We start from the raw sequence: 13513 nt of genomic DNA, 5'->3' as shown, positions 1-13513 counted from the left end.
CTTTTTAAAGTCGATAGAAAACATGGGTTGAATCCATGTTAAGAAAAAGAACAAAAACATCTCACCAAGGAAAATGAGAAGTCAGTAAAAATCAAATCGAAATGCTGTAAGAAATAAAACGTAAATTTATTTAGATTTTAAGAGTATTTTGAAAAATCTTTAATTGAAAAAAATACCCACTTGAATTGAATCAATATACCGTCTTAAACCCAAAAAAAAAAAAAAAAAAAAAAAAACAAAACAAAACAATTCTAAATCAAATCCCAAATCTCCCTTTTTTTAAATATAAACATTCATAACCATTTCTTAAAAAATAAAATAAAATAATTCCCAACATAGAACAAAGCAAAAGGAAATTACACCGAAAACGTACATAATATGCAAGAATACTAACAATACCGCAACAAAATAACATTTACCTATTAAAATAATTAATAACCCTTGAAATTAAATAATCTCCTCCACCTGTTTATATAGATTATATTCCATTTAACGCTAATTAATCTCTTTATAAAATGAAAATCACAATTAAAAAACAATCTGCTATACATTTAATTTTTATTGCGACCGGCGAAACTCGAAGGGAAAAATGCACCAGCCACTTGATAAATGTACTCTCTGAAAGCAATATATCTCCAGATTAAGAAAGGGTTCGATAACCAGTTCTCGCTTTGTGCTATTGGCGCCAAGTGGGACCAACACAATCAGAATACATACCATCAAGTAACAAGTAGCAAAACCGGGCTACCCTTTCTTCAGCATTCAATTCCATCCAAGTAGAGATTTAATTTGCTCGAGGAAGGGAGACGTAAAAAAATTGCAATTCTTGGCTTCAGTGGGCTAGGGTTTGAAGAATTCGCAGGCTTCATTGGCTACATGTTGATAAAATTATTCGGGTCAAAGTACATAGAGAAGAACAGATTTTATTAACGGTATTGTGTGGGACATTTAAAGGCGCTCAACGCAGTCCAGGTTAGTTCATTCAAAATTTGACGCCTTGAATTATTTCCAGGGTGAATTCATTGTAAATGTTCGCTTGTAATGACTGTAGATTTTGTTTGTTTTCCTTCATATACAGTGCAGGGAGTAGGTATGGTGGAATGTTACGTTTTTAATGCATAGAGGGTTTTGATTTTCAATTGATGGTTATGAATTTGATTCCTGAGAGTCGTGGGCAAATTAGAACCCAAGAATCACCCTGTGGTTATTTTGAAAGCGGAACGGAATATCAGCTCTCACCTGCAACTTTGTCCATTGCCTGCGCCTTTTCTTTGTTTGAAGGCTCGGATGTGCTCTTCACCATTTTCTTTAGCATCGAGTTGAAAGGCGTTATTTAGATTTAGGTTTTGAGCTACTGCAGCTCACGGCTGAAATGCAGCTCCATGCACAGTTGTTGTTGGTCCCACAATGACCGCACATGGATTTTCAATTATTGGGGCACACCTGTTTACAATTTTGTCCAACCTTATGCGTGTTCATTCTGACCTCAATGCAAAGAACACAAAACAGATTTATAGCAGCCCTTTCTATCGACTGGAGGAGTCTATAAACAAACAGCCTTTGGCATACACATACACCTTTGTCCCAATGAAGCCTAACCAGGATATTAAAAAAGGGAAAATCTCTACATAGTAATTGTCATTGGCTCTCTAAAGGGGCCCTTCATAGAAACTCAAAACAACTACAAAGGTCTGTTGAACAAAAACCAAAAATTCAAGGTGGGTTATGCATCATCGGAGCTTCTGGGCTTCTTATCAGCGAAATTGATGCTTTTATTGGCCTGCAGGGAGAGCAGGAAGATTAATGCTATAACAAGAGAAAATAGGTGGCTTCCCAAATGTGTCAATTTTTCCTCCGTGATCCACTACTTGGGTTTCTAGCCTGATTGGTTTTTATGCTTCCGTAATTTGCTGCCTTGGGATAGGCATGTTTCTCCACTATGTTCATCTCGTCGGCGGGCAGGCAGACATACTTTGTTAATTGGTGCCTCAAACTGTCCTGGCTGCAACATGTCATCCATATTTTTATTTTTTTTGTTTCCTTCCTATTCTCTTTCCTTCTTTTTTGCACTGATTTTTAATTTCCGTTTTGCTATCAGTTTCGTCCATCTAAGAGTGGTAGCTATCGGGTTGGCCGATACAATATTTTAATACCAAATGTGTGGACACTAAAGAGAAGTGGTTGCTGGCTCTCCAACTGGTGTCAGCTTTCATTACCATCCACCTTTTCATTTTGACCGCAATATTCCTGACAGATCTATGCTAGATCCTTTCGAACTGTTGGCTACCACATGGCCCTTTCCTCTCGTTATAGTGCAATCATTGGCCTTAGTGCCAATGCACTGGTATGCTCAAATTATACATCATAGATTATTCTCTTTTTTGGTTCTGCTAAGAGAGCTAATATTAGACTACAGACATAGGTGTGATGTACCCTCTATGATTGACTATTGTTGTTCATTCAAATAATACTTTTCTATCATCAAAGGCCTCAATTTGATGGATAAAACTGAGAAAGGACAAGAGATAGCATAAATTGGCATTATGGCTGGTAGAGTGGAAACATTTTCATTTCTTAGTAAGATGGATTGTGCTAAATTGTTACCCAAAAACAAAGCCATTGAAATTTGAAACTTTTAAAAATGGAAATGAGTTCACCAAAGAGAACTAAATTAACTAATCTAAACTCGACATCACTATCACTCTTGTATAGAGGATTCATTGAAAAGCAAATAAACATAACAATTGAGTTAGAAAAAATGATGAATTAACATATAACACCACTGTTACCTGTAATATACCTCCCAATACAGTCTAGTTTAAGACTCATACAATAGGCTAAGTATTGGTAAATATTACTCGGGTTACACTATTAATTAGTTGTTTAGGTAATATTAATATAACTCCACTGTTACCTGTAATATACCTCCCAATATAATCTAGGTTAAGGCTCATACAATAGGCTAAGTATTGGTAAATATTACTGGGGTTACACTATTAATTAGTTGTCTAGGTAATATTAAAATAACACCACTATTACCTGTAATATACCTCCCAATACAGTCTAGGTTAAGACTCATACAATAGGCTAAGTATTGGTAAATATTACTGGGGTTACACTATTAATTAGTTGTCTAGGTAATATGATCAATAAATGATTATAATGATTGACTCCTTTATGAATGGTCACATCTCATAACAATACATGTATAAATAAAGCGTCGTACCATATCGTATATCACCACTTACTGTTATACAACGTGTATATATGCGTTTAATTCCCTTCTAATGGTGTCAGAGCCCGTTAATCTTAGGCACCTATTTGCTGTACTTACACTTTGTCTAAGGTCATGACTGTTGTGGATATTACGCAGAATTGGTTTGTGTCTATGTCAGAACCTTAAGGGAGTTTGTGGAGTATACTTTTTGTTACTTGAAATCCTCGTGAATTTATTTTGTAGTAACTTCCTTGTGGTTCGGGTCCGCCTCACATAATAAAAGTGTCTTGTGTTAGATTTATGCAAACCTAGCACCCAACATTTTATTCCCAGCAGAAAATTGATATATTGATTTAAATGCACAACTAGGTTCCTAACACAAAAAATTCAGCAAAAGAAAATATATTGATCTCAATTACAATAGCAAAAACAAATTCTGCCCAATCAAATCAATTCATCATTAATACTGAATTAGAACCTGCTCGGGCTCTCATCTTGGGATAATGGCCTAATTGAGAAAATACAAATGTCTTGGATCTGACCCATCAGATCTGCTCTAGATCGATGCTCGATCTCCTTAGCAGATATGGATCTCCAAGCTCCCTCTTGTACTTCCTTGTACTCGACATTTTGGAGTATCATACTCCTTTGCCCCCTAAGGCTAGTGCTGTTGTATGGTGTGTCTTCTTCTTCTCCTTAGCCTTGCTTTTATAACTTTACATTTAGCTAAATCCCTAACCTTAATCCTAATCTCAAAGTGATTAATTATCGAGATTAGATTTTGCCTCACTTGAGATTAATGGTTAAGATTAAAATAAAATCACTAAAGTAAATTATTTTACTTTTCCTAAGTTTCTTTTAGCTCATTAAGCCAACATACTATGTGCTTTTTCCTAAGTTAGACTTAGGCTAAGTTATGTTAGCAACTTGCTAACACTAGAGCAAGTTGTTGTTGGTGAATACTTTTGGAGAACCGTGTGTTGCTATCAACAACAATTTATAGACTGTGGAAATATACATACTAGAGGAAGTGTTCTAAGGGGAATGTGGGCGAATTCTGCATGCCTGGACACAAGGCTTGTGCAAAAGCACTTGCTCGCTGTAAAAAGTTAACGCTCCCTCCTAGCGAGGGAGGTACTTCTGCCCCCTGGAGTTGTCTTTGATCCTAGACCTGCATTCGCTGCCATGGCTGCTCCCTCTCAACTTGAAGCTTTCTCTGCCACTTGGTCTGAAAGATCCTTGAAGTCTAGCTCCCCTTGGTGTTGTTCTTAGAAGCTTCCTGCTCTTGAAACATCTTGTAAGGTCATCTCTTACCAAGTGACCTTTTTTACAGACTTGGGAAGAATCCGTTGGCTGCTCCTCCCTACTTGAACTTGAAGGTTGACTCCCTCTAAGTTGCTCATTCTTTCGAGCCTCTTGCTCCTTGTTCTGTATCATCACAATGCTTCTTGTTATTGCTCCTTCGCTAAGTCCTAATATGTTTGTGGGTTTATCATTTTCCTTTTACACACACCCACGAAATTTGCTGGTAACCTGTGACTCGCATGGTTTCCCTCGTACTATCCCTCGTACCATGCTTTGTCCACTGAGCCTTGCCGACACTTCTATTCACAGCCTATCGCGACAGATCCCATGCTCATCGACTCCTTGCTATCCTGCATCTTGTAGTTACTTGATCATGCCCCAACGTGGCATTTTGCCTGCGGCATGATGGTTTCAATTTTCAATTGCTGTTTATCTCAACCTTAGATTGCTCTACGTGTAATGCTACCCCAACGTTGTCCAAGTGAATCTGCTGATGCCCTTTGGCTGGTGGTGGTGGCTTGACAACTACTATCTTTGTGGGCTATGTCATCCACATTTGTGGCCTGTGTTGCTACCTTTGCTTTCGTTGCCTTGGTAGCCCACGATTCTCCTTTGTTGTTGCAGTCCTAGTCGAATTTCTTTGCGCTTTGTGTTTGCCTGTTGGATTTCACAATCTGCCTCCACACTGCCTTTTTGTGCCTGCGACAACTCGCTACTCTCCACGGCTTTGCACGACTTTGCAAATTTTCTTTTTCTTGGCTTAGCTCTTCCTAATACGCTTGCCACCTTGCATTTTCATTGATGCTCGACTGCTCCTCTTGCTGGCCACCACTCTTGTCACAGACACACCTTGTTGTTGTCGGTTACCGTGATCTCGATCAACGACATTGCTAGTAGCTTCTCCGCTTGCACATGATTTTTGCAGCCACCAAATTCTTGTGCCGCTTATAGTTTGGTGTGGTCGCCAAAACCCTATTTGACCATTGCTCTTTCCACGAGCCTCGCAGTTTGTGGCAGTTGGGTGGGCCGTTAGACCTGTCAGCCGCCCAATCGGCCTCACGTCTTACATCCCTTTTTTTATTTCATTTAAATTTTGCTTGGGTCATTGTATGGTTGATTTCGACCCCTCTTTAAAAAAATTCCACCTTGTACTATTGCGACCAAACTTGGCCCCTGTGATCTTGTATGAACTTGGCTTTTGCCATTCCGAGATTGGTTTTCTTCAGAGTTTTTGCTCTAATACCATGTTAGATTTGTGCAATCCTAGCACTCGACATTTAATTTCTAGCAGAAAATTGATTTATAGATTTAAATGCACAACTAGGTTCCTAACACAAAATTTAGCAGAAGCAAATATGCTGATCTCAATCATGATTAACACAAACAAATTTTGCCAAATCAAATCATATCATTAACAATGACTCAAATCCCTGCTTGGGCTCCCATCTTGGGATAATGGCCTAATTGAGAAACTACAAATTTCTTCTATCTGATCTAGCAGATCTGCCCTAGATTGGTGCTCAATCTCCTTGGTAGATCTAGATCTCCAAGCTCCCTCATGTACTTCCTCAGACGTGGCACTCTGGAGTATCACACTCCTCTTTCTCCTGAGGCTAGTGCTGTTGTATGGTGAGTGCTGCTGTATGGTGTGTCTTCTCCTTGTCCTTAGTCTTGCTTTTATAACTCTACATTGAGCTAAATCCCTAACCCAGTCTTAATCTGAAAGTGATTAATGGCCGAGATTAGATCTCGCCTTACTCGAGATCAATGGCTAAGATTAAAGCAAAATCACTAAAGTAAATTACTTTACTTTTCCTATCTTTCTTTTAGCTCAATAAGCCAACATACTAATGTGCTTTTTTCCAAGTTAGACATAGGCTAAGTTACATTAGCAACTTGCTCACACTAGAGCAAGTGTTCTAAGGAGAATGTGGGCGATTTTTGCATGCCTAGGCACAAGGTGTGTGTAGAAGTACCTGTTGGAAATACTGAGGGGGGGGGTGAATCAGTATTTCCCTTAATTTTCACAATTGGTTAATTTATCTTTTAAACATTTAGAGCATCAAACAAACATGAAACATCAGCACATCAATATACAAGAGATTTTGCTTTACAAGCTTTGGTTATGTATGGTTTACTTACAAATTTACCAGTTGAATTGGAAGGAAGTACAAGACTCCCCAAGGGTTTTACTAGCAAAGTTGGAAGGAAGCAATTGCTCCTTGGAAGAGTTTGGACTCCCATACCAGGGACAATGACCCAACTACAATCAACCACTTCAATTGCTGCTACCACTGTTTACTCTCGCTGCTGCTACTGCTCCAATTGTCCAATGCTGCTACTGCCCCAACTGTCCACTGCTGCCACTGTTGCTACTGCTACATTCACTGCTGCTGCAATTCAGACTACTGCCACACACACTGTCACAATTGCCTTACTGTCACTGTCATAGTCACTGCCACATCCAGTTCACTATCACCCATTGTTGTCATATGCTCAATCATTATGTTGTACTGTCCATACATCATTGTCAAAGAGATATAATATCACTGTTTTAGTCAAGGTTCACAAGGTTGCTGCCAGATATGTTCACTGTCACATACTTAACAATCTATTGCTACCACTGTTGTATAGATTATCTGTCACAACATAAGATCATAACCATCACATATATGAGGTTACTATCATGCTTCAGGTCACTTTCACATATCACTGTTATCACCACAAGGATTACTACCATCAAGCACATCTATCACTGTCCTAATCATCATTGTCACAAGTACACATCTTTCCCCAAACCTCAAGTACTAGGATTTCAATCACTGTCATGAGCACAATGATTCGGGCCAAAACATCAATGTCATCAAGGTTACAATATGTTGTCACATAGGTCACGGGCACACTGTCTTATGTGTGACTGTCAACAAGCTTATTGTTTCATTGTTAGCACTGTCATTGCTCCAAGGTTATTGTCATACTTCCTTCCTGTAGAGTGTCATGCACTATCTCTTATCACACAATCACCACTAGGTTCACATAAAAGCAAGCCATCATATCACCGTCATATTAATGTTCACTGTTATGCAAGCTCTTCTCTGTCATAGTTATATATCAAGGTCATTGTTGTGCAACAAGGTTACTAACATATCACGTCCTCACTGTTATATGTTACTGTCAAACCAAGTTCGTTGCCATGTAAACATTGCTGTCAAATGGATCTAGGTTATGTCATATGGATTACCTTACTCATTGTCATATGGAACATGGTCTCATGCTGTCACAATGATATCACTGAGAATATAAATATCAAATACATGCCTTGTTAATGATACAACCTCTGCTTAGTCATTCAAACCAAACCTTCTCAGAAAACACCAATAAACCCTAGCATATCAATTCAAATCATGTCAACATCATTAATTGATATGAGCATATTTCTTCTGCAATAAATAATATTTCAAATGCTCAAGAAGAGCTCATTGTCTAGGGTTTTTTCAGTGTTAAATCATATGTTAGTATCACTACTATATAACACATCCTCAACCACCGAGATTCAAATAAGTGTGTAAATGTGCCTTATCTCAATCTACAAGAGATATTTGATGTCAAATGATTAAACCAACTCTAACCATGGCTCATCACAACTTAGGGTTGTGGGCCATAGAGTCACAGGTTACACAGTGATACATGAAACACAAAGAATTATCAATATCTTGCTCAAAACAACCTAGAACTTCCTTGCTATCAAGACTCACTTTAATAAAGGGCCGAATACAATGGGTGCAACACCAGTTGATTCGCTTCAGAATATATTGTGTGTTTTGGTGTAATATATTTGAGTCATAATTTTGGACCAGAGATAATTTCGGTCCTTCCACAAAAATGTTCAGAGGTTTTGCCCTAACAAAATATATGAAGACCGAACTCATGCAAGAGTCCACTAGGCATTTGCCCAACAAAACCTTGTTTCTTAAGACATGATCCACAAAGATTCAAATTGCAACTACATTGTAATTGGCACTCAAATTGATCAAATTAATTCACACTCCATCTCAGGTGATCTCATTACATGTAAGTTTCAATTCACAAAATCCACGATGAACTAGATCAAGTTTGTTCCCTTAGGGTTGAGGTCACTAGGCCAAATGCCTCAACAATGAGAAAGGTAACCAGCGAGCAAGATAAACCCACAAAAGAAGTCCCACGTTGCCTCAAACTTTGATGTATGCCTTAGCTTCTTAATATTTTAGAAAAGAATTGCAATTAAGCTCTAATGAAACCCCTCGAAACCAAATCGATAGCCATAACTCACATAGAAGATTATCTTATGGAGGGGAGAAGACTACTTTAGATCTTATGTTAGTTCATCTGTAAGAGAAACCATGAAAAGTCACTGTGAATCCCTATGCCAAGAACAAATGAAATTCAATAGAAAACCAAACACCCATAGAACCTTCACTGCTCTAGCCTCTTCTCCACAGGGCCAAGGAAATTCAGAGCTCAAACAAAGATATTCGTTCAAAAATGCATACCAAAAGGAGGACTAACGAGGGCCTTTTTATATTTTTTGAGAGGTTATCTTCAGGAGCCGACGTATTCACAAGGTGGGAGGTTGACTTCATGTTTGGTGGGAAAATTCAATTTTGAATTTCCAATTTTATGGAGCCAAAAAATATTTTGGACCTGTTGACCACTACGCGTCAACGACCCATAGCAGTACAACCCTTTTTTCGCAAAAGGGATAACACTTCATCGATGTGTCCGTGCCGTCCAACTATCATCATCCAACTTGACTTCCAAGATGTTATGTAAACCCTTTCCGCATGTGTATAATGTAAATAATTTCAGCAGATCCGTATCATGTATGTAATGATCTAGGTAAACCTACTTTTCTAGTGACGATCTCCATTCTGGGAGGTTTTTTGTCTCATCGATCCATTCTCGGATGGTCGACAGAGTTTTCCTCTAGTCTTACCCCAAAGTTGGAATGGATTTTGTCGCTAGGATCTTAGGTGAGTCCTAGTGTTCTAGATCGAGTCTATGTAAAAGTAATTTGAGAATAATCCTAACTATTTGGTTAGGTTATTTTATTACAAATTGCTTGGTCTGCTGGATTATATTTGTGTCGCAGAAATGGGTAGTCTATGAGGGTCTATTACAAATGGGTTTTCCCCCTTATGATGTAAAAAATATGAAAATCATGATGTAAAGTGTCTTGAGGGTTGGAAAAATAATTTATCTCCTCATAGGTTAATTAATTAAATTTTCTGGAAAAAAAATAATTAAAATCCCAAGCCATAAATTTACTTAATTATAGGTTCTAGGTAAATTTAAATTCTCCAAAAGGCAAAATTCGTTGGTCGTTAAAAAATAAATTTTAAAAGGTACCGGGACTAAGGTGGACTAAGGTAAATTAATTATTTTGATAAATTTTAAACCTTTAATCTCTGGGGTTAAGTCAAAGTCAAATTTTTGGGGAAATTAACTCAAAAATTTAATTTTTGAGTTAATTAAAATGCATTTAATTGAAAAATTCGAATTTCAAGAATTAAATATTTCGATGGATGAGATTAAAATAAATTTTAATCTTCATCAACGGTTGAGATTGCTTTGTTTGATGATGATCACTCGAACTAGCCGTTGGAGGATTTATCTTTAAATAGGAAGTCATTTATCAGTTGATCTATCCAACCTTTGAGTCGTGTGCTTAGCAAGAAGCTCTTGTGTAATATTTTTTTGGATTTTACTTTTCATCACTGTATATATCGTTTGAGTGTCTTCTTGCTGTCATGCAGCTACAGATCTGAGGAAGAAATTTTTGTAGAGTCCAGATCTAGGCCCTGGAGGGTAAGATTTGGATCTCTGGGGTTTATCAACATAATTTTCCAGGGATATTATTCAAATTTTTGCAGTCCAAGGGTTTGAAAATTTTAAACCAGAAATTTTTTATAAGGGTTTCAAGGAAATCTGAAGCAAAAGGATTTAACATTCTAATCGAATTTTTGTAAATTTTTTAAAGGGTTTTCTGGCTACCATTTATTTGATTTTTTTGATCTGTTGGCCGTTTTCGATTCGCTGCAAAAATTTGATTTTTTTTTAGAGAAAACCCTTTCCTTTTCTTCCCTTTGCTGCTACATGCACTTTCCATCTGCTACCCAACCTCCCTGCCATCATGCTCGCAGCTCCAACGTTGTAGCTCCATCCTTGCAGCAACGCCTTACTTTCGCTGGCCTGCAACTTTCCCTTAGTCGTAGCCCATCCTTCTTTCGTGTGGGTTTGCGCTCCTTCATCCCTGCGTTTTTCCCTTCCTCCCTTTCCGCAGCTGCGTTTCCCTTTCTTTTTGCCTTCCTAACGCGCAGCTACGCCACTGCACGTGCTTCATTCATGTGCTTCCTTCAAATGAGCTCCTCCCCAATCTACAACGCTATCATCTCCTCCCTTCGGCGTTCTCCTAGTCGCTGCCTAAACCCTTGCTTCTGCCCATTGAGCTCCTCATTAACCTGTGTCTTCCTTTTCCATCCGCTCAGTCCAACATCATTGCCGTCGCAACCTTTCCATCCTCTCGCAGCCTTACCTGCATAAACCTGCAATCCCTACCTTCCTTAGCCTGCATCATCTCTTCTCCTCAGTCGAGCTTCCCTTGCCGTCGTCAACCTACACACACAGCAAAAAACTCAAACATTTGATTTTTTATTATTATCTTTCTTCTTTACTTTATGCATTAGGTTTAGGTTTTTGTATTGGATTTCTCTTATTTATTTTAGTTTAGTTTAGGTTTCTTAAGTTTTTCAATTGATTCAATTTTATTTTTCTTTACTTTTCGATTTTTTTAATTTCGATTTCTTTTTCTTTTATTTTCACTTTTTTTGTTTTCTTTTATTATTATTATTATGACTTCGGTTTTTATTTTATTTTTTGATTCTTTCATTGTTTTGATTTTGTTTTAAAAAATTAAAAATCTAAATTTAAACAAAAAAAACTTAAATTTTTTTAAATTTTGGTGACTTTGATTGCTATTGAAATAAATCAAAAGCAGAACTAAGCTTTCATATTAAAATTTTAAATTTTTTTGTCGCCTACTGCCCATAATTTTTTTTTTTTAAAATTTAATTAAGGCGTTTTTGATTTTATTTTTTAAGTCACATTAAATTAATTGCCTAAGGAATAATTAAATTATTAATCTCAAATTCCTTGGTGTCCTTTCGTGGTAGCGATTTCTTTATTGACAGGTGCGATTAATATTTGAAAATCATTGACTATTAGAGAATGATAAATTATTCTAGATCTGGGTTATTAATGAAAATCATTTTAAATCTGGAATTATTTCTTAACATCTAAATTTCATAATTCTTCACAGGATTTAGTTGCTAGAAACTCTTGCATGATAAAGTTTTGAGTGTTGACATTTAATTGTTCATGATCGTCGCTTTGCCACATTTATAAATTGCTCAAGATAACTTGTTTCTGTTTAGTCTATGGTTAAATGAAAACAAAGGCACTGGTCTAAAACCATTTCTTTCTCGTGATAGTCTCTTATTTGTATTAATTATTTAATTTATCCATCTTAGTTGACCAAGATTTGTTCTAATTTCATCAAGTTGTCCATCTTTAAGTCTCTTAGAACCCGTGTTTCACATGCTATCCTCATTCATTCACCCCAGGGACTACCCCCCTTGACTTGTCTAAGAGAGAGTCTAAACATAGTGAGTAAGGATTAGAGTGACAACCCATACTCTGAGCGTTATCGTGGTGCTTAGACACTTTGTGCGACAATATTTTTTGGCATCGTTGCTAGGGATAGAGTTTTTCTGTCGTTGGTCCTCACGACATTTTTCTAATCATCTAATCTTTTTTGCCATTCATTAGCCCGTCAGGTGGCGCAACATTTTTGGCGCTGTTGCCGGCAATATTTTATTCTCGGCAATGCAACGACATTTCCTCATTTCTCATCTTTTATTCGAGCCGGCAAAGCCAACACTTCTTGGCATTGCCACCAAGGACCAATTTATTGGACCTTGGCTTTAGAACATTTCATCTCATTTTTCTGGCTTCATTTCATTTCTTCATTTCTAACCATCCTAATTTTCGTCATCTCTCATCTAATCCTTTCATCCTAACTTTCTGCACCTAGACATTCCGATTGGTTTCCAGTTTGGGTGGCGACTCCACTTATTTATTCATTTAATCCCAGACAAGGATCCCTCCTTGAATATCCATCTGCCTCCATCCACTAACTTTTAAGTGGCGCCTTTGGAAACTTTGTGAGAGATTCATGCTCAAGTGGCGATTCCACTTTTTCCATTTCTTACAAGGATTTCTGCTAGAAGCTCGTTTCTTGTAGATGTTTTTGATTTTCTTGAGTAGGGATCTCTTTCTCTGATATCCATTTGGCCCATCTTTTTCCCGTTATGCAGATTATCATGGATTTTGACTTGTTTGCTCCTTGTGATTTTATTAACATTCAGGGAGCTCTGCATGGTTATCCTTATTTTCTTGGTCAAGCCATCGATGAATTTCCTCCTTTTCAAGGTAACAATGCTTTCACTGTTGAGACTCACCTTCAGAATATTAGTCTTTGTATAAGCACGTGTCACCCATATTCTAACTATGAAGATGTGAAGATGAAGATTTTCGTTCTCACCTTATCTGGAGATGCTTGAGATTGGTTTACTAAGTTCCCTGATAATAATTTTGATTCTTTATAATCAATCATTGATGCCTTTGAAGATAAATATGGCGATAAAGAAAAAGGTCAAAGCAAAAGCTGAAGTAAAGGAAACTATAGAAGTTGAAAATAGTTTCAAGGAGTTAATTCAAATGGTTAAAGACATACAGTTAAATCAGGTTCAAGTAATCAAGAATGCAGAAGTTAATCATGCTCAACTTATTAAAAATATGGAACTTAATCAAGCAAGATTAATAGCTGATCATGCCAGGGAAATTAATTTTATGTAAAGCAAGTTATTAGCCCTAGAGGAAAAGATGACGATC

The 13513-nt window shown here is 37.3% G+C and overlaps 1 protein-coding gene across 1 annotated transcript in view; it reads left to right on the top strand.

Annotated features, from left to right (window-relative positions):
* Positions 1–569: 569 nt before the first annotated feature.
* The window catches only part of LOC149147248 (protein MICRORCHIDIA 7-like), a 230843-nt gene continuing 217899 nt past the window's right edge, over positions 570–13513 (top strand). The window contains exon 1 of the mRNA XM_089441053.1: positions 570–972. The gene's annotated coding sequence lies outside the window, so the exon portion shown is untranslated. The remainder of the gene's footprint in view (positions 973–13513) is intronic.

The sequence above is a fragment of the Pinus tabuliformis genome, chromosome 9 (assembly GCF_031772625.1).
Source record: "Pinus tabuliformis cultivar Carrire ecotype Pingquan chromosome 9, CPIR1, whole genome shotgun sequence".
NCBI lineage: Eukaryota > Viridiplantae > Streptophyta > Pinopsida > Pinales > Pinaceae > Pinus > Pinus tabuliformis.
Note: the sequence above shows the minus strand (reverse complement) of the source record. Positions and strands in the feature narration are given on the sequence as shown.